At 38.7% G+C, this 26,334-nt stretch overlaps 1 protein-coding gene across 3 annotated transcripts in view; it reads right to left on the bottom strand.

Annotated features, from left to right (window-relative positions):
- The window catches only part of SERPINI1 (serpin family I member 1), a 66,606-nt gene extending 40,357 nt beyond the window's left edge, over positions 1–26,249 (bottom strand). Inside the window, exons 1-2 of one of the 3 annotated variants that reach the window (XM_067536660.1) lie at positions 26,101–26,240; positions 25,719–25,761 (exon numbers count right to left, since the gene is read on the bottom strand). The gene's annotated coding sequence lies outside the window, so the exon portion shown is untranslated. Of the gene's footprint in view, positions 1–10,138; positions 10,245–25,718; positions 25,762–26,100 lie in introns of those variants that run through there. The other 2 variants (XM_067536658.1, XM_067536659.1) reach the window with 2 other exon arrangements.
- Positions 26,250–26,334: the final 85 nt, after the last annotated feature.

A 26,334-nucleotide genomic window follows, 5' to 3' on the forward strand; every position in this document is an offset into this window, starting at 1 on the left:
ACCAGAACCAAAGGGCCAGACAAGGGTCAAAATCCTGAACTTCCTAAAGATCAGATCCTACACTTCCCTCCAACCCTCCCCTCTCCCCCCCCCAAAAAAAAACAAAAACAAAAACAACCCACACAAAACTGGTGAGGAAACTGAGGCAGACAATTGCAAACAGACATCTTGTTTTGCATGGATCTGTGGATCTCCTGTGCTGCCTGACGTAAGAGTGATCATTTTAGAAATCCTTCTGCAAAGTCTGGGTCTACTTGTTTCAGTTATCATTTGTCTCTCAAGGGATAAACTATATACCAGAATGAATACAAAGGTGGTGCTCTGGGAAAAGGTGTATTTAAGCTACTGGGAACTTTTTTTCGGACAGGGAAAGGGGTGTTCAGCACTGGAATAGAGCAGTGGGACTGCAGAGCCACATCTCTGAGAAGAGCTATCAGACAGAGCCTATGCCTATAGAGTGAGCCTGGAGGCTGAAGAAGTCTATGTTTTGAGTCTATCCCAATCAAAGTGAACCTCTGACGCACACTGGACCAGCATGTGGGTACAAACACAGTAGCCCCGTAAGGGTATCCAACAAGGAGAGCTGAGACACAACCTGTGTGGGCTTCAATAAGGATTGTGAGGGCTCAGCACGGCTAAGAATGAGACTACTTTTGTTTGAGTTCCTAGCTTTAATTTAACCCAAGTTTCAAAGTGTTGATCTAAATTCACTAAGCTCAAGACTTTTTGAAGTGACTAGTGATTTTGGGTGCCCAACTTGAAACACCTTCGAAGGACCCAGATTTTAGAGGGACTGAGTAGAACTGGTTGGAAAAAAATGGACAGTTTCATCAAAATCTAAACATTTTGGGTGCAGTGTCAATTTCAATAATTTTTTTTGACAAGGAAAAAAGTCTAAATGTTTCATTTTGCCCTTTATGTTAACATATTATAGCATGCATATATAAATTGTTAATATAAAGTCAAAATGAAATGAAGTATTTCAATGCTATTGAAATGAAATGTTTTGATGGTCTTAATTAAAAAAAATTCAATTTTCATTTTCCAGAAAGTTCCTGAAATGTGTTTTTTTGTTCCAAAGTGGCACTAAAAATGTTCGATATGTTGGAATTCCCCACAGAATGGAAATTCTGGTTCCTGACCAGTTCTAGTACTGAGCATCTTACGGGGGTCTCAAGTTGAGCACCCAAAACAGAGACACTGAAAATCACTACTTACTTTTGAAAGCCTCAGCGTAAACATTTGTGAGGAACTTGGTGATCTTACAGTGAAGTAAAGCTGAGGCTGTCTTATCTATGCCACAGAACCCTCTTCAAACTGTGCAACAGTACTTTAAGAAGGGGGAGTCCTAGGAGGTTCCACTAAAACTTTGCCAAATTGGAGAAGGAGAAAGCTGCATAGCGACAAGAGGTGGGGCCTTCACCTCCAGAGCGTCCTTAGGTTGCCAACTGTCCAGATTTGCCTAGGATCATCCCTTCTTAAAGATTAGTTGTCCTGGGAAATCTAGAAGGGTGTTCAGCATACTATCTACAAGCTGTCTTGTATTATGGACTCAGGATCAGCCCAGATGTTCTTTTTTGTACCTCAGAGATGGCAGCCCCAGTGCTTACCCCAAGATACACACAAATATGACAGAACTGGAAAAAGCCACCCCTTGCTTTTTCAACTGGTAGGGGCAGTACCCTCCCCATAATGAGTTAATCTGGGGAAGACTCCTCAAAGGAGACATGGAATCCTTTCCCCGCCTTCAGATTTTGCCATGTGAGGGGTTGAATAACACTGGGTCAAATCATTTTCCATCAGAGGCGGCACTGATTTCTCAATTTTTACTTTTATAGAAACCCCACAAGTTAAGAATAGCTTCCCCTCTGCTCTCAGTTATACCGCAAATTCCCTCAATTAAATAAGTCACATATTTTGTGTTCTCCTGTGAAATTTGGTAGATCAGTGTGATCCCAGAAGCTAGTTCCCAATTGTAATTTAATTAAGAGGACAGTAGCTAAGTTTCACCATATGCAGCTGCCAGATGGAATCACTGCAGTTTAAGTCTAAAGGCGACATTATCGCATGTACTGAAGCATGCTTTTATAAGTGATGAAAGCTATCACTTATGCTACTGAAATTGCTATAAATGCCTTCTGATATCACAGTATCAGCAGAATATAGAAGTATCAAATAAGACCTGAAGAAGAGCTCTGCGTAAACTCAAAAGCTTGTGTCTTACAAGATGTGTGAGGTGATATCTTTTATTGGACCATCTTCTGTTAGTGCGTCTCTTATTTGTAAAGGCATTTACAGCTGACAAACTTTGAACACAATCTTAATGCTCCATTCATACTCACATATTTTAAAAGGTGTCCCAAAGTGCTTCACGGTGATGCACCACATGCTAGTAGTGTAGTGAGCAATTCATGGGTACACTTCAGCCATTATGTGTTCAAAATCAGCTATAAGCTCATTTAATATCAAGAACTGGAAGACCGAAGAGCTCAATTAATCGGAGGCTCAAGAAGACTGGGAATAGAACAGGGACCCCCTCACCTCTAGATAGGTCATGTGAATGTGGACTAGGCTGATAGTACCCTAAAGTTATTATTTGGGGACTTATCTGTCTCTCATTGAAGACATTAGTAAAAGTGCTATTGATTTGCTTGTGGAAAAGCCTTATAGGAATAATTCTAAAACCCTGTATAGTATAATGAAGAATGATATCCTTGAAACCATGTCAGAAAACAACAGAGAACTGGATCTGCAATAGATTATTACAGGCTGGTTCACAAATTTCAAAGAAAAAAAGAACAATTCTCTATTAAATTCTTTAGAGTGTTTCCTCCCTAAGGGCCTTCAATGGAAACAGGATCAGGCCCTTCGTACCTATTTGGAGACCTAAATCAAACGAGTAGGCAGGAAGTGCAAAATGTAGAGAAAAAGCTAACTAAAATTTTCAAACTTCAAAGGGGAAAATAAGTGTATATTACTTCATGTACTGGATGAAAATTTGTGTCTGAAACAGTTTACCTATTTGTACAAAGCCCTATTTTATCAAAGATTTAGAGCCAGATTCTGATTGCATTTACACCAGTATAACTTCACTGAAGTCAATGGAGTTACTCTTGATTTAAGCTGGTGTAATTTAGACCAGGATCAGACCTTTAAATCTCATAAAAACAATAAATAAATAAAATCAACTGATTCCTTAAGGATGGCATCAAAAGAAATCATTAGCATTACAAGGAGGAGATGTCACACTTGATGCGTTAGGAATGGCAGTTTATCATTACAAAATATTTGTTATAAAATAACTAACAAACCTTGCTTCTCTAACATTTTTCAGTTTTACAGGCAATTACTGCATACAAGATGAAAGACTGCAGGAGCCGCAGCAATTGGTGAGCTCCCAGACAGACTGCAATTACTCTTGGAAGCAATTACATGAATCAACAGTCACAATAGCCACAATGCTGACAGCTGATCAACAGACCTGTATTAAAAACAGGGTCGCTCTAACTACAAGGCACATCAACAGGCCAACAAAGCTTCTGAAGGGACTGAGCTAGTCTTGGCAGCTTCTATACTGGCAGATGTTGTGAAGCCAGACAGCCAAGAGACTTGTACTGGCAGAGTCCTGAATCTATCACTATCCGGTTAATAGAGCTGTACTGGCAGTGGTTCTGAAGTTGGCCAACAGCTATAAATGATTGTGCTACCAAAGCCTGCTGAAAGAGCTAATCTGGCAGAGATGCTAAGCCCAACCAATTGACCAACATGGCTGCAGGTTTGAAACGAGCTTGCCCATAAAGCTGGACTTCTGGAAAATCTTCCAAAAACCATCTAACAGAAAAACAGAAGAAAAAAAATAACTGGAAAGATATTTATTTCTAAAAGGAGATTTTAGAAAAGGAATTACATTCAGTCCATGTAGGTGCATTCATTACAAATCTGAACTATACAGAGATAAAGGAACTACAGTGAGTAGTTAACCACATTTTTCAAGTCTCTCTCTCTGTTTTTGATATAAAACAAGTTAATTCTTAGGACTGTTGAACAACAAACTGGATGTGAAACACATAGCAAGGCTGAAATCTTACATACTGTAATTTCATATAATGGAAAAGTTCAAAGACAACGAAAGAAACTTCCTAAGACTATGCACCACTTTTGATGCAGAGGATGTTGATTACTCACTGACATATCTCTTACTATTTAATTTCAGCTAAGAAAATATCAGAGCCCTCTGTTCCCAAAGAGGTTTCATTTTAAAATCAACTCCACCTCTGTTTTCCTTTCAGACCTTACTTAGCATTACACCCTTCCTGCCCTGCCAATAATTTCAGCCTCCCTTATGTCCATTTCCAGGCCTCATTTCCCACAATGACCCTTAATTCACAGAACTTCCTTGCTATCCCTGTTTGCCAAAACACCATACTTTCCTCATTCAGATCTCTCCTGAGGAACACTTCTTCCCAGCTGGCGAGGCTCCCATGTGCTGTTCTGAAGTAGGGGGCCAAAAGGGAACATGTGTCCCTTGCAGAGCATTCCACACTGCCCTTTGCATTCCAGTGTGCAATGGGTGTGGGTAAAGGAAATGATCCACTGCTGTGCAGATCCTTTGCCCACAGTGGAGATCACGTGCAACAGCTGTGCGGGACCGCTGCAACTTCTTCAGTCATGGAGGAAGGTGCCAGGATTTGTTCTCATTGAACATTTAGGTTTCTTTACCTTGCAAATATGTAGAAGAATTGTATCCATAAGATGAGAACAATTCTGTCTTTGCTCTGAAGGGTTTGTTTATCCTGACTTGGGAGCACTGCTGGGGCAGATTTCTCCCGCTTGGCTCGCCAATGGAGTCAGCAATCCAGTACAGACCCCGGTATTCAGGCTGTGTATTGGGGTGGCCAGGGCCTTGACGTGCATCTCTATTCAAGTCTTCCTGATAAAAGGTTCAGCACAATTGCTGCTGTTCCAGGAATTCTCTATTCTCTAAGTGAAACTCCCCACCACATTTTATTTATGTGGGACAACTGGCACCTTTAAAACAAAGAAGTCTGTACTGGGTCAGATCTGACAACTTGTAACAGCTAGAATAGTTCACATTAATGAACATACCCTACCCTAAGGACAACGAGCCAAGTTCTACCTTCACTTACTGCCATGAAATCTCATTTGTGACTAAATGGGTATATTTGAGGACAGATTTTGATGCTAGGTTTGTTTTTGAAGCAGACATTAGTTAAAACGTTTTGTTATAAAGGACATCTATGATTCTTTTAAAATCTGAATGTTACAATAATTTATAGCAAATAACCAAACCATGTCATTAAAGGGATCCTGTACACTGCATAATTCTTGCAGTTTTGGCTACAAGCTTTCCTGACTGGCAGAAATTAAACCTAGTTTACATCCATGGAGCTGTGTAATAACGACCTTGTTTAAAGAAAAATAACATGAATTACTTCTCAGAAAGGAACTTGGGTAGGGAGTTGTTTTGATGAAAACTTTGGAAAAGAAAAAGATGTTTTTCAATTCAGCCCCCTGAACCGAACAAATCCACTATTTGCTCAGCCCCACCCTCATAGCTCCTAGCATATGAGAGAGAGAGTGTAGCCAGAGAGCAGTGTGTTCTGTGCCAGCATAGGGACCCAGCGAGGGCCATTATGAGCCAACTTAACTTACAGGAACCCTAAGGAAAAGGATTAAAAGGCATACCTGATACGCAGTGAGGTTTGGGGAAGCCTGCAGACAGGGCCAGAATTGAAGTTACCTGTGCTACAGTACTCAGCACAGACTTGGAGTAAGAGAGACTCTTCCTAACCCCCACAAAGTGTTTTAGGAAAAGGAAATGGTCATCCATCTTGAAAATCTAATCCTGCAAAATAGATCAGTACAAAGTCACTGATTCCAGTGGGTCTCTCTACAAAGGTCAGGGGTTGTACATATGGACTGATTTGGGTCCTTGCACATAGGCTCCTTTTTGTGGTATCATAATCTACACATCTTCCTCATCATGTTCCTCAATTCCTTCCTGCACCAAAAGACAAATCCAGATATCCCTTGAGCTTGTTTGCACTCCTGGCTTTAATTCTCCTTCATCCCAGTTTACTGTACTTTACTACAATACTCTGAGCCTACTTCACATGTTCCCTAGGTCCTCAAGATCTCTACCACTGCATGGCCTAAGAGAATCAAGGAGGCCAAATTGCTGTCTGAAAGTTCACAAAAATAGCAGAGGGAGGGAAACTAAGCCAAAAATGACATCATTCCCAATTAACCCCCAAAGTGTCTCCATGTGGATACAAGATAGCATGGGTATCATGCAGAAAAGGCTGCAGCCAATTCTCACAGTATTATCCCCTAGAGAATCAGCGATATTGCTAGCAGATTTCCTATGCTCTGAGCAGCTTTAAACGCCTACTTTTTTGGCATCTTCTTCCCTTCTCAGCGGGGAGGAACATTGCTGAGCAGTACAAGATCCAATGATGGCACCACAACTTGAGAGTGAGCCAGCTTACTGATGGGAGTGTGCAGATCCTCACACTGACATCTTGAAGTCTCCATACCTCAGCACACCTCTGCAGTTAGAGGGCCCCAGCCCTTGCCTCTTATGTAGCCACAAGAGTATCCCACTGGAGGTTACAATACCTCTAAAATTCCTAGTGGTGAGTAATGTTAGGGGATGGTAAGACTGTTAAATTTTGGACTATGTGCCATAGTTTCTGAACCACCTACCAGTGTGAAAAATATATCTCCTACTAACAATACTAATCCATTCCTTTGATGGACTAACTTGGCACCCCACAGAAATAATAAAGTAGCTTGATTGTGCCTTGACCTACACCTCTGTGCATGTACATAAGTGGGAGTAAGACATCCGCCCACAGCCTTTCATGGGCTATCTGGACCATGGGTCTGGCCATGCAGGTTCTGTGAGTACTGTGCACCTGGGTCCCAGAGCATCAGACAAAATCCTTACTACACTTTATGTTTAAAATAATAGGATAGTGTGGTGTCCTTCACTTATGCAAAGAGACAGGGTAGACAGAGATCAAAAATTGTTCTGAAAAGCTGGGAATGTTTAACTTATCTCTTATACCTACTCAAACTACCCAACTCTAAGGTAGATCGAAAGATTTTTTTTTTCATAGAAAAGAAAAAAGTAAAGAAAAGAAAAAGAGCTATAGCTGCTTAAAGGCTACTTCACTCTAGCCAAGAACTTTCTGTGTAAGGATGGAAGCAATTCATCTGTATCAAGCGTTCAATCCTGTTTGGTGGCATGTAGTTGTGCACTTAAACATTTGATGTTTCACTTTCATTTTTGTTTAATATGGTAACAAATGAGTTGATTAGGTACAAGATCCAAGGGACATATAACCTTTCTAGTAATTTAAACTCTCAATAACATATCTATACAGGTAACAGGGATAAAAGTGCAGGCACTGCTTTGTTAATAGCATATGCAGTTATACTTTGTGAGAGTGATGTGGCTTATTTTATACAGACACTGACTCACTGACGGGAGCCAACAAAAAACAAATATTACTACTGTTATAGCAACCATTAATATATTTCATTCTTTTGCTTGCTAGAATAGGTAAGATTTAAACTCATGCTGCAGCAGCCTGAGGTGGTCTATTTCCAATAATCATCTGAATTACAGCAATGATTATTATGTATCAGGAGTGGCACTGCAAGGACTATAGAGGATTTAAAAACTCAACTACAAAAGAGGAATTACTAATAAAATGAGACTTGAAAATTCACTTTTTATCACAGCTGCAATTATATGCATGAAGAGTCACAGCTGATCTCTAACCTTACATGCTTCTAATACTAAACACCTCTTTTAATGTTTGTGTTAGAAAATCTTTATTCTGCACTTATGCAGCATATATTTTCCTTGTATCTATCTGAAACAAACTAAAAATCTGGTGCAGCTGTGCCAATGTAGTATCTTCACTGACTACGCTACTAAGTAATCAGCCCAAAACATTACAAATGCTAGCAGGTAACCACACCTTGTGCCCCTTGGGTCACTTGTCTCTCTGTATCTACAGTGACCTTCATCACTGCCATTCACTGAACACTACAGGGAGGGGGATTACAACTCACTCTGCCTAGGACTCTGTGTTTATGCCATTCATTATTCCCACCCTCTGTTAATCTCTGAGCTCAGTTTCCCTCTGGCATGCTCATCAGCAATTCCTTCCACTTAATATTCCATATCCAATTGTAGTTTCAAATAATTTTCCAATAAAATCTATCATCAAGAGAGAAAGTATGACAAGATAAAAGAAAACAGGATAACAGGAAAGAGATCTAGTTAGATACGACTAAAGGCATGATTTCTGCCCTGAAATGCTACCTTTCAGAATAAAATACAGAAACATTACCTATATCAAAGCAGTTCATCTGAAGCCTGGTCACTTTAGCTATCCCTGTTAGACTGATGGTCCCTACTCCAAGCATTACTATAAGGTATTACCTTGCCTAGCATAATGGGGCCTCCCAATCTGGTTGAGGCCTCTAGGCACTAATACAGATAATAAAATCCCCCCTTTTCATCAATCTTGCCACTTTTGGAGCTATTCTGGACAACTCCTAAAGTTGTGGCTGCTTTGCCCCCGGGCACTTTTCATCCAACATGGCCTTCCGTCACTCTTTGTAGTGCAATAAGCCAGAGAGGAATTTGGATCCTGAAAGACAAGTCTGTCATATGTCCAAACAAAGCACGTATATATCCAGGGCCCCATCTTCCTTTAGTGGTAAATGCTTTTACCGCTTCTTCACCACTGAAACAGGCCACATATTGATTCACCTTTCTGAAGTCAGACCAAAATGGTAAAGCGTGTGTGAATCTAGTTCAAATGCCAATTCATTATATAAATATAGGCCTCTTTGTGTTCCCATATACACCCTTCTCCCTAACATTTAGGGCCAGACTACTAAAAGGGCTCAGCACCCAAGATCTCCAGGGAGAACAATGGGAGCTACTAAGCATTTGAAGAACTAGCTATTTCATTTTGGTACCTAACAGGAGCTAGACACTTCAGAAATATCCAGCCCTAATTATGGCGGCTGAGCACATTTGAAAATCTGGCCTTTTAGTAGTATACCTATTTCTAATATTGCATACACAATCATTACACCGAGCCGGACCTTCAGCTGGTGTAAACTGATGTGATGCCATTGAATTTCAAAGGAGCTATGCCAATTTACTCCAGATGAGGACCTGGCCCATTCTCTTTTGTCCAACTTACCACCACTCTATAAACATGACTCCATTCAGTATTCTACATTGAATCTCCCATTGAAAATCAAAAATGCTCATTGTGATTAACTGAGCCTGAAGGGATAACTGGGCAAGCCTACAGGCACTACAGACAGAACAGGTACACAACAGTAATACGTTTTATTCAGATAAAAAGGTATCCAGCATATTTGAAGATTATATGAACTCATTAACATACAATTCATGCATCCAGATACAACTATCAGTCACATATGGACTGCACTGAGACTTCTGATATTTGCAGTGTTGAATTCTGGAATATATTTAGGCAACTGGAAATGTTGAAAGAGGATTTCACTGAAGATAAGAATTAAATTTTTAACTTATTTTTTAATCATTAATTTTTTTCAGGAGTGAGAGAGAGAGACAACAAAAACCACACTCCTACTCCTTTTCAGTAGCCACAGAGACTTTGGGAAAGATTCAAATTTACTGACCTTTATTAGCCAGAGGCTGATATGCAAATAATCATGATAGGAATCTTTTTCCCGGTAGTTTGGGCTGGGAGAGGGACTGCCCTTTCCAGTAATGCCAAAAACTTCATGTATTCCAAATTCACAAGTCATGTGCCCAAAAGTCATGAAATTAGGTTAAAAAATAAATATTTTTAAAAATAATAAATGTAAGATTCTTTTTATTTGCCTTTTGATTTTTAAGTCTTCAAGGTTTGCATTAATCAAGCTTTTCTTTACAACCATGGGGGCTCAAAACTGTTTTGAAAAAATGAAAAACCTCAGATTCTAATATAGTCACCTGACTCCAGGAGCTGGGGCTGTAAAAATACAAAATATCACAAGACTTGTGAGAGAGTTATGAGAATTAGCAACAAAGCTTCTGATATGGGGGTTATACCTGAAAAATTAGATCCTCTTCCTTTCTTCCTCCTTTGTATCTGTTTGTCTGACTGTCTAGTAGATTTAGACCTTTAGGTGTCTGGAAGAATTTCCAAGCCTCATGTGAAGGGTGGATGGATCTGGGAGTGAGCGCAGGGAAGGAGATTATAGCTAGGATTTTCAAAAGTGCCTAAGAAGAATTGAAAGTTAAGGGGCACGGGCTTCTAAATCAATCAGGTGCTTCTGAAAAATCTAATCCTTAAAGGATAAGTTAAGGAAAGATACCGTATGCAGGAAAGAGACAAAAATATAGGAAAGGAAAAAGGGAACACAATGTAATATTTGTGGAGGGAGGGGAGGAAGAAAATAGACACCAAAAAGAACTCAAGAAGAGATCCAGCACAAGACTACTTTAGGAAAGAGAAGAGAACTGGCAAGTGAAGGAATGTATGCCAACAGCAAGTAGAGTTGATTAACTATTTTATTTGATTAATTTTACAGATATGCATCAGATAATTTATTTGACAAATACTATGATGCAATGATAGACCAGGTATGTAGCTGGTATAAGATGTAGTCATCATATAGTGGTAAAAATAAAATCAAATAGCAGAAAAAATTTGACTGTTTTATTTGATCAGCCTTAATAGTAAATTACATTTAAAATATGCTAAGTAAATAGTTGATCGAACTATCATGTTACAATTAAGTTTACTACAAAAAGCTGCTTTATTGTTTTAGGGCCAGGTGCCATTAAAGTTTATTCATACTAAGTAGAAACTTATTCTGCAAGACGTCCCATTGAAGGTAATGAGACCATCCATGAATTAAGACATTCAGCACAAGTAAGAGTACCAGAAGATGAGGTACCTGTATGGGGCAGTGTGCAGAGATTTTCCATCCTGGCCCATAGGCTTAATCTTCAGACTAGTAGGAGCCAAATTTTTCAAGCCCAGATACCATCTACTAATTTTTTATTTGGCAATATGATGGAAAATATCTATATTGTTGAGAGGATTTTCATCCATCAGCCATTTTTGGAACTTGCTGTTTAAAAACTGGTTGGGATGTCCACAGTATGGACATATTAATAAACTCCTGAGCTTCCATCATTCCAAATTTATTACAACATAAAAGGATATGGGGTTTATAGTATTGCTTTAAAAACAACAACATAACAAAAACAAGAAGTACCCCATAAACAAACAAAAAAAAGCCCTGATACACATAACCCTAAAGTCGATAGATTTATTTTCACCAGACTTTCTATGCTTGTCCAGAGGAGTCCATTATGTACAGATTTAACTTTTTTTTGCTTTCAGATAGCTGGCTGCCTATAATTACTTCAAAAGTGCCTGTCACCGTATAATTTGGGTTTTGGTTACATTCATGCATTAACACATACTTATTTGCACAATCAATACATTTTCAAGAATTTGTGCTGGAAGTCATTTGTGGTATCCCAATGAACCACTTTGCTTCCTTTCTTTCCTTGACACTAAACTTATACATTAAAAACGCATCCAGTTTTCTCCTTTCCAAATCAGATAACATTGCAGTATCACTTATTCCTCTAGGACTCCATACATAGCCCATTAAAGTTAATAGAAAGGCTCCTACTGACTTCAGTTGGCCTTGGAACTAGCTCCTAGTACTTGCTATATTTTCACATGTGCTACTCAAACACACACACACACGAAAGTGAATGCTCATTGCTGAAAATGTTGCCATATAAACAAGAACTACCAAAATAAAACTTTCTTTGAGGAGGAACATGGCAGTCATTCTGCAACAATACACTACACAATGTTTTTGTTTGTTTTTTAAATGAATAAGCGAAGAATAACTTCTCCAGTAGAAAATGCCAGGGAACTTTAGATATAGGAGTAAATATTGACAGAATATAACATCCAAGCCATGGGGATTAAAAAAACCCCACACTTACTGGAGTGCCAGGGGATCTTTAATGCCAACAAAGAGTTAGATCCTTAGGTTTACATCTCAACCAAAATACAGATGCCTCTTCTCTCCAAAAGCAGCACTGTGCCTTTATTTTGGGGCACTGATTCAGCACCAGTTCAGAGGCAAGACTCCCACCAACATCACTTCCTGGGGGCTGTGTTGAGAGCTCCCATCCAAATACTGACCCAGCCTTACCTTGCTTATTTTAAGATAGCTGGGAAGGTCACAACCCATGGTGGTATGGCTGCAGACTAAGTAAACCCTAGTAGTTTAAAATCCATTGATAATGGTGAAAATCCTTCAGAAAGAGGCACAATGTTACTAAGAATCACTTTTCCATCCATGTAGCCATAACTGCTTTGGAGATTATAATCAATTTATGAAGCCATTTCAAATGTTATGTGGCAAATTATACTTCCTCACAGTTTATGCTCTTCAGCAAAATATAACATTAGTCTTATATGAAAGCTCAACAGATTCTCAAAAATGTTAAACTGTATCATTAAGTAATTATGTAATATATTAGAACAAAACAAAAAAGGCTAAACATCAGTTTAATTTGTATACAGTGAGTATTAGTGTGTTTTACATGACTGATCACATCACTGCTTATTACCGTACTATGTTAATGCCATGGTTTTCCAAATAGAAACACTTAATATTTAATATTAATCATATGCGAATTAACCATTGCCTTTTAATAAATGTATTTGTGACTTCTAATTTTATTTCTAACTAATGCAAACAACATGCATCATCATCCATTATATGTGCCAAAAGAGGAAGAGGTTAAACTAACTTGAATTACATAGTTTCAGAATATGATATGTATTTATTTCCTCCAATGCCTCCTTTGATGCAAAGAGTCAGGAGAAGTTTACTTAAACAAAATTGTTCCTATTCAGATGTTTAACCTCAAGAAAATCTGGTTCACAGGATACAGCCCAATTCTACTCTATGCACAAAGAATTATAAAATAAATAAATGAATTATAAATGCACCAGCAAGAAAAATAGATGATTTCCCAGAACATTTTCATAGCTAGCAAGACGACATCAATTACCACAGCTGATCTTGTAAATTAATGATTCACAGTGATGGATTATTTATGCACTTGAGCCCATTGAACATTATACTTTGATTCTAGGGGGAAAAGTGGAACAGGTCTTAACTAATTATGCTTTGTGCAAACTCAGAGACAGTCAGACTTCAATAATAAAGTGTTTCAACCTGGTCAAATAAAAAAAAAAGATTAATAGCAATTTAAGAGAAAAAAGTCTTCATTGGTCCCCATAATTCCATGTAAGTGAAACAGCCTTGTACAACAAGAGTGCATTTCCTCAAGTGATCTCCCTAAAACTGTCTTAAATTGCTGTTTAAGAAATATACATTTTGTTGGGTGACTTGACTTAACATCTACTCTACTGAAGCATGAAAAACTAATTTAAATTTCATGTGAGCATGTCTGTCTTATGTTGTCTCAATAACTTCACAAAACTTAAATGATGGAACAATTACTTGCTTCCAGAAAACATCAAGCTAAATTGCATAGACTTATTTCAATTCCACTCAACACCATCAATTTCTGTATGAATGAAACAAAAATCAACCAGGCAAAATTTCAGTCTTGTGCTTATTTTCTAAGTAAAAAGAAAAGAACACAATTTCTTTTCTTCTGGAGTTCTGATGTTCTCCTTTAGCCTCTCTGTTACATATTACATTTACAGGTGCCATGAAAAGATACTTACCTTGTATATCATTTTGATTAGAATTGTGGAGAGTATTGTTTGTACTTACACTAATCTAGGCTGTTCAGTTAATAGCTACTCCATTTCAGGTGCAATAATGTTATGTCAAGCCATTACACTCAAAGTTCCTAAAAGTTTTACAAAACATTTATTTAAAAATGGTGGTACGAAGAACTAGTTAATTACAGTTCATGAGAGAACCTAATATGAATAATGTTTCTAGCACTGGTAATTATATTATCCTGCTTCAGGGGACTAAAACAGTTAACACATTTGATGAGTATTGTGGCCATCTAATATATTATGATTTATGAGTTTTATCCTCATAATACCCATATGAGGTAGGTAAGTGTTATCCTCATTTTATAGGTAGTGAAACTCAGGCACAGAGTAGATTACATGACTTTCCAAAGGTCACAAAGGAAGTGTGTGGCTAAGCTAGGAACTAAACCCAAGTCTTTGAGGTCCCTCAAAGTACCCTAGCCTCTGGATTATTCTTTCTTGTGCTCACTGAAGGTACATCAGGAATGTCTGATCTCCCTGCCTTATAACACTCAAAAAAGGGAACATTTAATTAAATTGAAAAAGTGCCAAATTCAAAACGGATATATTTTTTTCACATACATCTAATCATACTGTGGAACTCATTACCACAGTAGTAAGGCATTGAGGCCAATAACTTAGCGAGATTCAAAAAGATACTGGAATTACATGGATATCAAGAATGTCCTGAGTTATATAATAATAGTAAAAATAAATATCCCTTTCCAAAGCCTCAAAGCTTCAGAGTATAAACCAGCCTCTAAACATTACCGCCCAGCATCAGATTAAATATGTGGGGCAAATTATTCCGTATCTGTCTACTGCAGGACTCTTAAATCTTCTTCTGAAACATTTGATACGGGTCACTGTTAGATGGGATACTGAATTAGATGGACATGGCAACCACACTAGTAGGACAATTCCCATGTTCCTACCTGCAGATTTGGATCTTATGTTGCTTGTTCCTTCTTCCAAATAATTCAAGATGGATTGCAGCACTGAGCTATAGTGCGTCTCACACATCACCTTTTTCTGTAGAGTGCTTCCATGACTTTTGGAAAGTTAAATTCTATATTCAGGTCAATGACAGAGTTCTGGTGACTGGGATCCTGTCTACACTTATCTCCGAGATTCGGTGGCAGTCGACGGGAGTTACGCAAGCTACGCAAAAAACGTGCGTAACTCTCGTCGACTTCTCTGCTTCTCTTCTGCGCGCCGTCTTCACTGCACTGGGCCACTTGTGAAGGTGGTCTTAGTACATCGATTTCTGGATCGACTGAGCAGGTCTTCAGTGACCGCTCAGTCGATCCAGAGAAATCGATCTGATGGCGGTGACTTTGCCGCCGTCAGTGTAGCCGTAGCCTGGGTGAAATCCTGGTCCCCCTAAATTCAGTTGATCTTGTGCTACTGAAATCAATGACACTAGGATTTTACTGTCTGTATTTAAAGCAATCCACAAATTTAACATTTCCTGATACCTTATCAAAAGCTTCAATAAAAATCTTCAAATGGTACCTCTACCTCTTTCTCTCATCTGTCTCTAATTGTAACTATTTTATAATGGTTTTCAGAGTCATGTGAATAATAGAAGGTGCATTTCATATATCCGCTGACCAAAAAACTAAATCAATGCAGACTTAAGATTGCCCAGTAGTATCTTGTGCCATTCCATAACATTGAATTCAGCAAAACTCAGACCTCTAAAATCCAAGAAATGCAGTGTTAAGGTTCACACCAACTTAACCTTAACTCTGCCCTCTTTGAGCAATGACCCAAAAATACCTGTCACACACATACTTGCACTCTGCCTTTGCAGGCAGTGCAGAACACTCAGGGAATAGGGCACATGACCACTGTAGAACAGATTTTAATAGGTTCTCTTTGCTATGGCAGAACTTGTATTTAGGTGAGCTGTACTGAACAGGAGCTATCTGCACCTGTTCTACAAACCCTTAACCAATTCCACAGGGCGGAAAAAATACATCACCTGCTAAGTTTTATAATTCCTTTACCACCTTTCCCAACCTCATCACCCTTAGACACAGGATTTCATCTAACACACTAGACTTTTACATACTCATCATTAAAGTCAAAGACCACTCTCATATCCCACCATCCCATATCAAGAAGACCCTCCCCAGTTCCCACCCATGTCCCATTACTGCCAACCTACAGAACACAGTGATGAGAGGAGACATACTGGATTAGTCAAGGTACACATACCACATGTGCCTCCTTCCTTTGATCTGATACCCCCTCCCCCGAGGCTCAAGACCCCTTTCTCCAAGGATAGGGCCCTCCTAGATTTCAATCTGCCAAATAGCTCCAACTGATCCCTGCACCATTCAGTACAGCTACATCTAACACAACTGGAGTGTGTTATTGATTATTGCTAGCTATAGAGGGGTAGAGTTAAGGTTGCATTAGTATGTACTTTGAATTTCCTTGTTTTCAGAACTTTTAGCTTCACTGAACTCACATTCTGGCAACCTTAACAGTGTTAACTAAGTTTTCTGTCAGTGACTATTATACTATGCATGGCTTTGAAAGCCAGTATAAGCTAGTTACACAATCAGAGCTGTATGAATAACATTGTTTTTCAGGGGTAGGGCTGCAATGCCAGCAAACAAACAAAACAAAAAACAAAAAGAAAATTAGTTTGGGTCAAACAGAATACTTCAATTCAACCCAAAATGAAATGTTTAGTTCTGATTTATTAACCTTCTATTTTTATACATTTATATAAAAATGAAGTAAATTTTGACAGACATTTTGAATCACAAAAGTGAATCACAAAAATGTTTTGTTTTGACTTTTTGAAACAAAGATTTTGAATTTTTTTTTAAAAAAAACCAAAATTTTTGGAGACATCAACACGTATTTGCAAAAATTTTCAGTCACCCAAATCTCCTATTTTGGGGGAGAAGGGTGGAAAAGGTTCATCCAAAAAATTTCATCCAGCTCTACCTACAGTCTGTTTTTAAAGAGCATATCTCCCTGCAGTTTATTTCCCTTTACTGTTTTTCTCTTTATTGTTTACAATATCTCCTTAGAAGCCTCTTATTCCAAGGATTTTTTTCTTCTTGCCCACTTGGCAAACTCTGATGTTTCCCTCTCCCCCCCTTCACCTTTTGAATAAATCAGAAAGTAAGACGACAATAAACTAGCACATTTAAAGTAAAATAAACTTGGATTTTTCTACATCATCTATCACAAGACTTCTCAGGTTGACAGCAAAGAATATCTTAGCTTTATACGTAGCTGATCATTTTGGTAGACTACTATGAATCTTTCATTTAGAGCAATGTGATCTTATGTTGAAGATTTGCTATTATAGTAAGTTGCTCAGCCTGCCTTGGGTTTTGATTGATTAATATTTCATAATAGTATAGAGAACTGGAGAAGGTGCTTTAATTTGGAAGACTGAAGATGTCTGAGGAAAAGAAAAAATATTAACTGCTTTAGTGATCTTAAATTGCTATGTGAAGTATACAATAATTAAATGCTCCAATAACTGCTTTAATGTGGACAGAGGGGGAAAAAAAGCACTCTACAAGAATAGATTTATTGAGCCAATTAAAAATATATAAGTTGTAGTTAGAAATATAAATACAACCAAAGTCCTCACTGGGCAAGCTGGGGTAGGAAGCATCACCATAAAATCCTCAGACATGGACATGAATGTTGCTGGAAGATGCAATTTTTGCTATTGTATTGAGAAATGTGGCAGATGTGCAGAAGCAGATGTAATTGTGAGACAGCGAGCAAGTCCCACAGGGCATCTTTAAGTTTAAGGATAATTTAGATGAATTTAGCTAAAGGAAGCCATGTTCCGCAAAGAAATAGTCAACACAGAGCTAGTCCAAAGATGAAGGGCCAAATTCTGCCTTTCTTATATGGTATATTACTTCACTCCTTGCTTCCAGCGGTACTGCTTGTGGGATTGGGTTCTATACCACATGAGTACAAGTAGCAGGATTAGACTCTCATGAGCAAATGGGGGAGCTAGTTAGTTACTTCTAAGCAGCTTAAGTCATCTTGCATTGTTGAAGTGCTGGTGCACAAGCCAATACACTGTAATGAAGAATTCAGTTCCCTTTGTCAAGGTTATTGAAGCAAAACAACTCAAAGTTCATTTAATGGCAAGTCAATTGGAGTTTAAATTTTCCCTGTTAGATGGAGATATGGTAACATGAAAGTTGTGGGTGTGTGTGTGGATTAAATTCATGGAAGGAAAGTGGATAACATGGAAGGGCTAAGGAAACTAAGGTCCCTCAAGTGTTCTTGTCAAGGCAAAGCCCGGTAAGGGAGAGTTCACACTTTTATATCTAAGGAACTCTACTTCACATATTAGACTGCATTGTGAGAATTGAGAGAACACTTGGGAAGAGCCAAGATCTTCCTGGAAGGAAATAATGCCCTTTGCCTTTTTCAAGTTCATGAAGAATAGAGAGATCTCAACAACTCACATGGGATTCTCAGCACTTTGTAGTACTGGGTTCTTGTTCAGTGAATGTCCTGTGTAACTCTTACATTTAAATGAACAATTGCATGAGTAAAAGACAGCATCACCACAGACCTGAATTTCTCTCTCCTCCCCATGTTAGTTTTTATTTAACATTTTAGTATTTGGATAAAATATCTAAGGTATAACTATATTGTTTACCTTTCTTCTAGTTTGAATTCTAATCAACAGCAGCTTTTAAAAGAATTTCTCTCCAAAGGAATGATTTTAAAAATGGAAAATATTTCTTATAAAAAGTTAGATTTTTTAAATAATGTTCTAGTAAGTTAATACCCTATTGACTAAAAAAAAAAAACAAAAAAAACAAAAAAAAAAACTGCACTTAATGTATTAACTTCCTAAGAGTCATTGATATGAAATGAAAAAAAGCTTTTCCTCTCTTTGAAAGAGAATCTGTCTGTTTGCAATCTTGCAACAATTCATACAGATTAAGAGCATCGAAATGGAAATCTTAAATTCAATTTTCATTATTTTAATATTGGCTATATTCTGTAGCTTTAATAAATTTATGAAATAAAGATCTATGGTGATGTGACATGACAGTTGAAATGTTAGTTAATCACTTCACAAAGGTGATTATCATATGTGCATAAGTCTGATAATGAAGATATGCAGAATCACTGAAAACAGAGAATATAGCTATTGGAACGGTCACTCTGCCAAATACCATGGCTGGGTACTTTTCAACACTGAATGACCAGACAATTTTGGGCACAAGTGGCTCTGCTTTGATTTTGTCTGGGATGAAATGAGTGACAGGATGTGGAGTATAATACAAGTGTGTGTATGTGTGCGTGCGCATGCACTTTATCACTCTAATCCACCAAAGAGAGAAGAAATATTTTGCTTTTAAAGCACTGCAATGTAGTGTAGCTTTATTGATTTTAGCACTGCTGAATAAAGTCAGTGGAGTGAGTACAAGTTGTATAGGTTGTCTTATTAACTCCTCCCCTTCCTCCCACCCCGCCCCCAAAAAATGTTATCCAAGTCAGGAACCATAATGTAAATTTCCTACAGGAACTGTAATTCAACTCACTTGCATTTTTATAGTATTTTGCATTGCTGCAAAACACTCTTTTTGGACACCTCCATTCTAAAACCTACATTACAGTTCTCACAGAGAAGGTGTGGAAACAGTAATGCACACACACAGAGTATAGGAGGAGCTAAACAATCTCCTTAATGTGGTTGATGCAGTTATTCAATTATATCTCTGCCATTAATTTCCTTTTCATTGGGCATAGAACCTTACATTTGTTACTACTGGTATTTACTTTAGGGGGCCTAGCAGCAACAGTTGAACAACATAATTTGTTTTGTTTTTTTAAATACTTAGGAAGTTACATAAAACAAACAAACAAGCTATGCTGAAAGAACAATCTGTTAAGGTTGCAAAGTCAAGCACTCAAGAGTTAGGAAGTGCCAGAATTAAGGTTGCCTGTGCTCCCTCAATTCTGCCTTATTGGGCACATGCAGTATGATGCCATCTTGAATTACGTGATCATACTATCTTTTCCACAGCATCCCTGTCACATTCAGTGCATAGGAGGCACTGTGTAGTGTTCAAGGTATGAGGTGGCTGTTCAGTATTTCTTTCACCATGGTAGGTAATACAAGAATTCTCAAATATAATGTTTTATTAAAAGGTTTTTGACATTTATTTTTTTTGTATAAAGAAGTTAAAAAGAAAAGAAGAGAGTCACCACTGACAATATACAGTATCATATACATATGCAATCTGCTACACAATAAACATGTTTATATTATTTACACAGATCATATAAAATATGATAATTCATATTGAATATGTTCTATTGAGTTTATTTGGATGTGCAAAGTACCAGATACTGTGTGTGAATATTTAACCCCAGATTTTCAAAAATAGGTGCCTAATGTTAGGCTTCTAAGTCCATATTTAGTGTCTATTTTTATATCTAGTTTTTTGGTAAGATCTTAAGCACAGAGCACTGCTCCTTGGGGAGAAACTGTAGAAGGCCATGCAAAAATGAATTTCACCCATAAGTGTGTTGTTACAAAGTTAATAGAACAAAAATGTATCACCCATGCAATTCATGGATTATCAAACGCTCTTTTCTCCAGCAAGTTTTTCAAACATGCCAGAGACATTTATTTAAATGCGAGGAGCAATTCCCTAGCAAATTTGAAATTTTGAGAAGGTGACACTTTAGTCACGTGTGAACAAAATGTTTGAAAAGCTAATAGTAACATTTTTCACATCAGGATAAATCAGAAGTGGCTAAACAGTATATTGGCAGGTTACCTCCAGCCCTCCACACACCCGCCCAAATTTAGTTTTGGCTAAAAATAAGCACAAGACATTTAAGCACTTTTCAATAAGCTATTAAGGGCCTCTAAATAAAGGCTTATAATGAGTGCCTTCTCAATAACATCACTAGCACAATGCTATAATAAGTGGGCATAGGCTTAGTTTTATGGTAGTAACAGGGCCCAACCCTGAAGAGCAATGGTCTCCAACAGAATGCGGAGCAGCCCAACACCTTAAAGGAGGCGTTAGTCATAGACAGCCACTTTCATGCAAGAGCTGACGCCAAAGTCAGAATTCCCACAGCTAAGATTTTCCTCTAGGAAAGTAATACTCCCACTAAGTAATATTTTGACTATAGTCATTGAACCAATAAGGGACGTGGGATCTATCGTGAGTAAATGAGGTCGGAAAATATGCCACTTCACATTCACAGGTACTCCCCATATATGGGAAGTGAATGACTTACTCACATATGTTAAAATGGACCACAGGATGAAACAGGCTGAACCTCAGGAGATAAGGTGAACACAGAGGATGGATGGCCTAGCTCTACCAGATTTTCTGTGTCACCTTAGGCAAGTCACTTACCTGCCTGGTGCAGGCCCACTGATAGGAACTCCAGGCCCCAGTGCAGAACAGTCCCACCCCAACTCTTTCACCCACAGCCCCGCCCCCAATCCGCCCCAAGCCCCGCCTCCTCCCCCCACCATCGCTCGGTCCCCCTCCTCTCTAACACACTTCCACCTCTCCCAAGCAGGGAGCAATATCTGGGGGTAATGAGCTGGGAGGGGGAGAAGGAGGGACACGGGGGGAACCAAAGGGAGAGGAGAGGCAGGACGCACGCAGCGAGTGACAGCAGGGGAGTGAGCAGGGGGGGGATTCAACTGCGGGGAGGCCACGCATGGAAAACAGGGTCTGGAAGAAGGGAGGGGGCCAAGTGGGAGGGGTTGATGGGGAAGGACACAGCGGCAAGCAGGCCAAGTGGGGTTGGGGTAGGGCCTGGGGCGGAGTGGCAGTGGACTGTGGGCGGGGACCACGGGTGGAAGAGGCATGATGGGGAGCTAGCCTCCCTGAGGGGAAGCTATCACTCCACCACCCATAGCCCAAGCCCCTTTTAAAATCGCCGGGCTTCCTTAAGATCACCAGGCCCCTGGGCAATTGCCCCCTTTGCCGACCCCTCGGTCAGCGGGCCTGGCCTGGTGTAGTACTATAGATAATATATACCTACCTACCTATGTGTGAGAGACACTCAAAAATTGCAAGCCACTTTGAGAAGCACCCCAAGATTATAATTTAGAACTAGCATAGCCATAAATTGTAAGAGTATATAAATGGCAATATACCACACAATTAGCCAGAATTTCTGAGACTAAAAATCAGATCTAAGCACTGTTCCCATTGGGAAGGAAAACATTCCCTTCTTTATTACTGCTCAGTCATTACTCAAACAAGCCTTTTCCTTCCTGATAACACAAGTTAAAAATCCATATAAAATTGATCTGATTTCATCCTTGGTAATGGTTTACATAAGTGTAAAAAGCCTGGATATCTATCTTCACTTTAAATCGATAATGCACACTCAAACATATCCCTTGTATGATCAAAGACTGGGTTTTGAGCACCAAGCTAGAATTAAGGTAAAAAATACAAGTTAGGATACAAAACATAGCATAGGCTTAATTCCTTATCCCTTAAACCATTGTTTATATAAAAAGATTGGGGTTTCCCCTCTTTCTCCCTCAGTTACATCATAAAACATTCCAAGCCTGTGCTCTTGATATACGTAGTTACTTAATACTGATAAAGTGCAGATCTTAAATATCTAAGCCTGATAGATTGACCAGAAAAGATACTGTCAACATTACTGACTATTTTCCTCTTCTTTGTCAGTGTATCTCTACTGACTTCAAGAGAGATATTTCTAATTTAATTCAGAGTGACCGGAAAATCAGTTCTTAAGTAATCCCCTCACCACCTCCACCACCCTTGTTTTACATGGAGATTTGGGATTTTACTCAAATCTTCATGTAAATGTTTTTGTTTTGGTTTTTTTAAAGCAAGATTTTTCCTGCATCTTGAGATTGTTTTGTAAGTCTGATTCTCTTCACATCATTTTAATTTTAGCCAGCGTCATTAAGATTAAAACTAACAGGAAAAAAAGACAGACCGTTTTTACATTAATGATACTTGCTGCACTCTTACTTGCAGCTTTCTGAGCTTTAGCAAGACATACTTTCCATCATGACTAAAGTAACCTTTCGAGGTGGCTGGTAGAAATATTTTCTACACTAGTAAGGTGAGGTAAAGACGCTACATTTTGTCAGTTCTCATTGTTTCCATATTTCCCCCTTGGAGCGAGGAGAAAGAGGGGGCAGAGGAAATAATATGGCTGTCCTTTACTGACCTGAGGCCAATCTGAATGTAGCTTTTTCAACCATTTATCTACAAAATTTGTTTCTTTTATTTTTCCAATGTAGGTTGGAAAGGACACAGTGGAAATAGCTGTGCCTTGGGCAAAATCACTTAGCACTATTACATATCTGACCATCTATAACCTATACTGGAAAAGCGGCCTAAACACTTTGTATGACTTGCATTATAACAAGGCAATCATCTATAGTAGCTTTAAAAAAAAAAAAAAAAAAAAAAGCCACAAACTCCCTCTTATCCTCCACAAAACCACAAAAGATAGTTTTGAAAAACGTGGAACGGATAAGAGAATGGAAAATGTATTTCCCTCTGACCATAGACTCTCATATTGGAAAGTTAGATCTGTGGTTAAATAATTTGAAGGAAGAGAATCAGATAATTAACAGAATATTCTGTTATGTGCCTTGTTAAACAACAGTGTGTATTATTACACAGCTTCATTAAAAAATATACTTACTTTAATTTCCTTACACGTGCACAAGAGACATAGAGACAGAGTCTGTTTCACACCCCCTAGTCACCCTCAAAGCAAAAAAAAAAAAAAAAAAAAAACCTTATCCAAGCAGTAGTTTTATTTTTCACAGGATTTACAGACACGTCATATCACAATTATTAAAACAAAAAGTCTTTGGGATGTTAAAAGCAATTAATGATATTAACATTTTTGTACACTACACAAATTCTAGATCTCCCCTGCCAATAGTGAGTGATGTGAATTAGTGGATGTTTGATGGATTGCACAACAATAGATTAATAATAATACAAAGCAGGGTGGAATGAGGGGACTATTGTGGGGGGTTTTCAAATGGAGCATCCTGGGTATTCTGGCTCTCTTTATGCATTAAGTTATTGGGACTTAACAGATGATGGATGGTGATTCCATGTTATGGTGCTGTCCCAAATAGCAAAGAGTAAGAGGTCTCTGTTCCCACACTGCACAGCTACAAGACTCAAAAGATATACATCAGTGGTACTCAACCAGGGGTACATGTACCCCTGGGGGTACTCAGAGGTCTTTCAGGGGGTACATCAACTCATCTAGATCAGTGTTCAACCTGGGGGTTGCAGTCCCCATTGGGGTCACAGGAAGGATTTAGGGGGTGACAAGTGCAGAGCCAGTATTAGGGGATGGCAGGCAGGGAAACTGCCTGGGGCCCCCACAAAGCTAAGTTACATGCTTCAGCCGCAATGCCAGGGGCTCAGGCTTCAGACACGGTTCACAAGTCAAAATCAGGCTTAAGTATTACACTGAAATGTAAGTACAATATTTATATTCCAATCAATTTTATAATTATATGGTAAAAATGAGAAAATAAGCAATTTCTCAGTAAGAGTGCTGTGACACTTTTGTATTTTTATATCTGATTTTGTAAGCAAGTCATTTTTAAATGAGGTGAAACTTGGGGCACGCAAGACAAATCAGACTCCTGAAAGGGGTACAGTAGTCTGGAAAGGTTGAGAACCACTGGTATACATGGCTTTCTACAACAGTACCATTTTATTATAGCAACTTATAAACAATGGTTGGTATGTTTAATCATAACATACTGATTCATTTAGCTCTTGGCACTTTTCCTACACATCTGTGTAGTACTTACATATTTATATATCACTCTATACAATATTCTTAGAAAAACTCTCTATACTGATGTAACAAATTTAAGCGACCTGAATTTATATTTTTAAAGCCAGGTATTTAAAAATGTATTTCTTGATTTTTAGATGCTATTTAAAGTTCTAAAGCTTTTCTGTAACACTTAACTCTTAGCAACTAACATATGTTACCATTGTTTAAACAGGGAAATGGATAGACTTAAAACAGTGATACAGAACCTTTCATTTAAAGATTGCAAAATGCTTTACATTATTATTATATTTTCATTTTTATTCATAATAAATGGAATTAGAAATAAAACTTAATTTTTACATCATTTTTTAAACCTTGGGATAATTATTGTATTAGTAGGCTGGTAAATTTACACTGCCAGAGGTTGCTATTTATTTTACTGAGCTGTCAAGATGTGTAAGACTTTGAAGGAAGGAGATTTCAAATATGGTGTGTTACATGTTTTAGCGAAACACACTGCAAAAATCCTATGCTGTAAAGAGAAAGGCACTTCAAAATGTATTCAAATTAAATAAGTCTTTCTCCAAATAGTGGACACTTGTGAGGTCTCAATTTATTTATTTACACACACACAAATATGCACCTATTTAAAATGATTACTCCTACACTCGTTCTGAAATAACTTTAAAGTGAAAGATTTGTAATTCAAACTTTTGATTTATCTTAAACTTCTGAAATCTTTAGAGTTCTAAATATTATTTTCTACAGCAAAGCTAACACTCTGAATTGCATCGAACAACAACAACAGATGTTGGTCCCAGTTTACAGGGAGTAAACTGACAAAGTCATCAGGTAAGTACAACAAAGACAGGACTCAGATATTTACACATCTACAAGGATGTGGAAATATCCTGTGTCAAAACAGCGACTGGGGCATGAAGGGAAATAACATTTTAACAACACAGAAGATTTAAAACAAACAAACACACACTGAAGGGGCAGGGGAACAAACACAGCAAGAGACGAGGTAACACTCACCGCCAAAGCCAGGAATTGATTTCACAGGGCTTGCTCTGCCACGCTGTGCGAAACGGAGGGAGATGTTCTAAATCAGTGACAAGCGAGCTGGGTTCCAGCGTCTCTCTCTCTCTCTCTCTCTCTCTCTCACACACACACTCATTCACTCACTCACTCACACTCACACACACACATTGCAACAAACAAACAAATAACAACGTGCAGCAATAGACAGGGGGAGACTTTCAAACGGACCCTTTGCAAGGAACGCAAAGTCCATTGACGTGCCCACCCCGAACCTACAATAAAACAGGGGGACGGGCACGAAATGATTTCACAGGGCGCAGAGCCCCACTACATGCACCCTGGCTGCCCGCACGGCCAAGTCACTGATGGCGCTTACCCCGCTTGGAGCGCTCCTGCTGCAGATGCAAACGCCCCGGCTCCGCTAGACGAAGGCTCGCGCCTGTGCTGGAGCAGCCGCTGTTCAATGATTGTTTCTGGAGCGTCCGCCGACGCCTGCCTAGCCTCTCACACCTCCCCCGCCCCTTTCGGGGACACGCCCCTCTTCCGGACCGGCGCTGCGATTGGGCTAGCTCTCTACCCCTCCTCTTCCAACTCTTCCCGCTCCCCCCGC

This window comes from Emydura macquarii, unplaced genomic scaffold (assembly GCF_026122565.2).
Source record: "Emydura macquarii macquarii isolate MOO-44397 ecotype Brisbane River unplaced genomic scaffold, CSIRO-AGI_Emac_v2 contig_3603, whole genome shotgun sequence".
Taxonomy (NCBI): domain Eukaryota; kingdom Metazoa; phylum Chordata; order Testudines; family Chelidae; genus Emydura; species Emydura macquarii.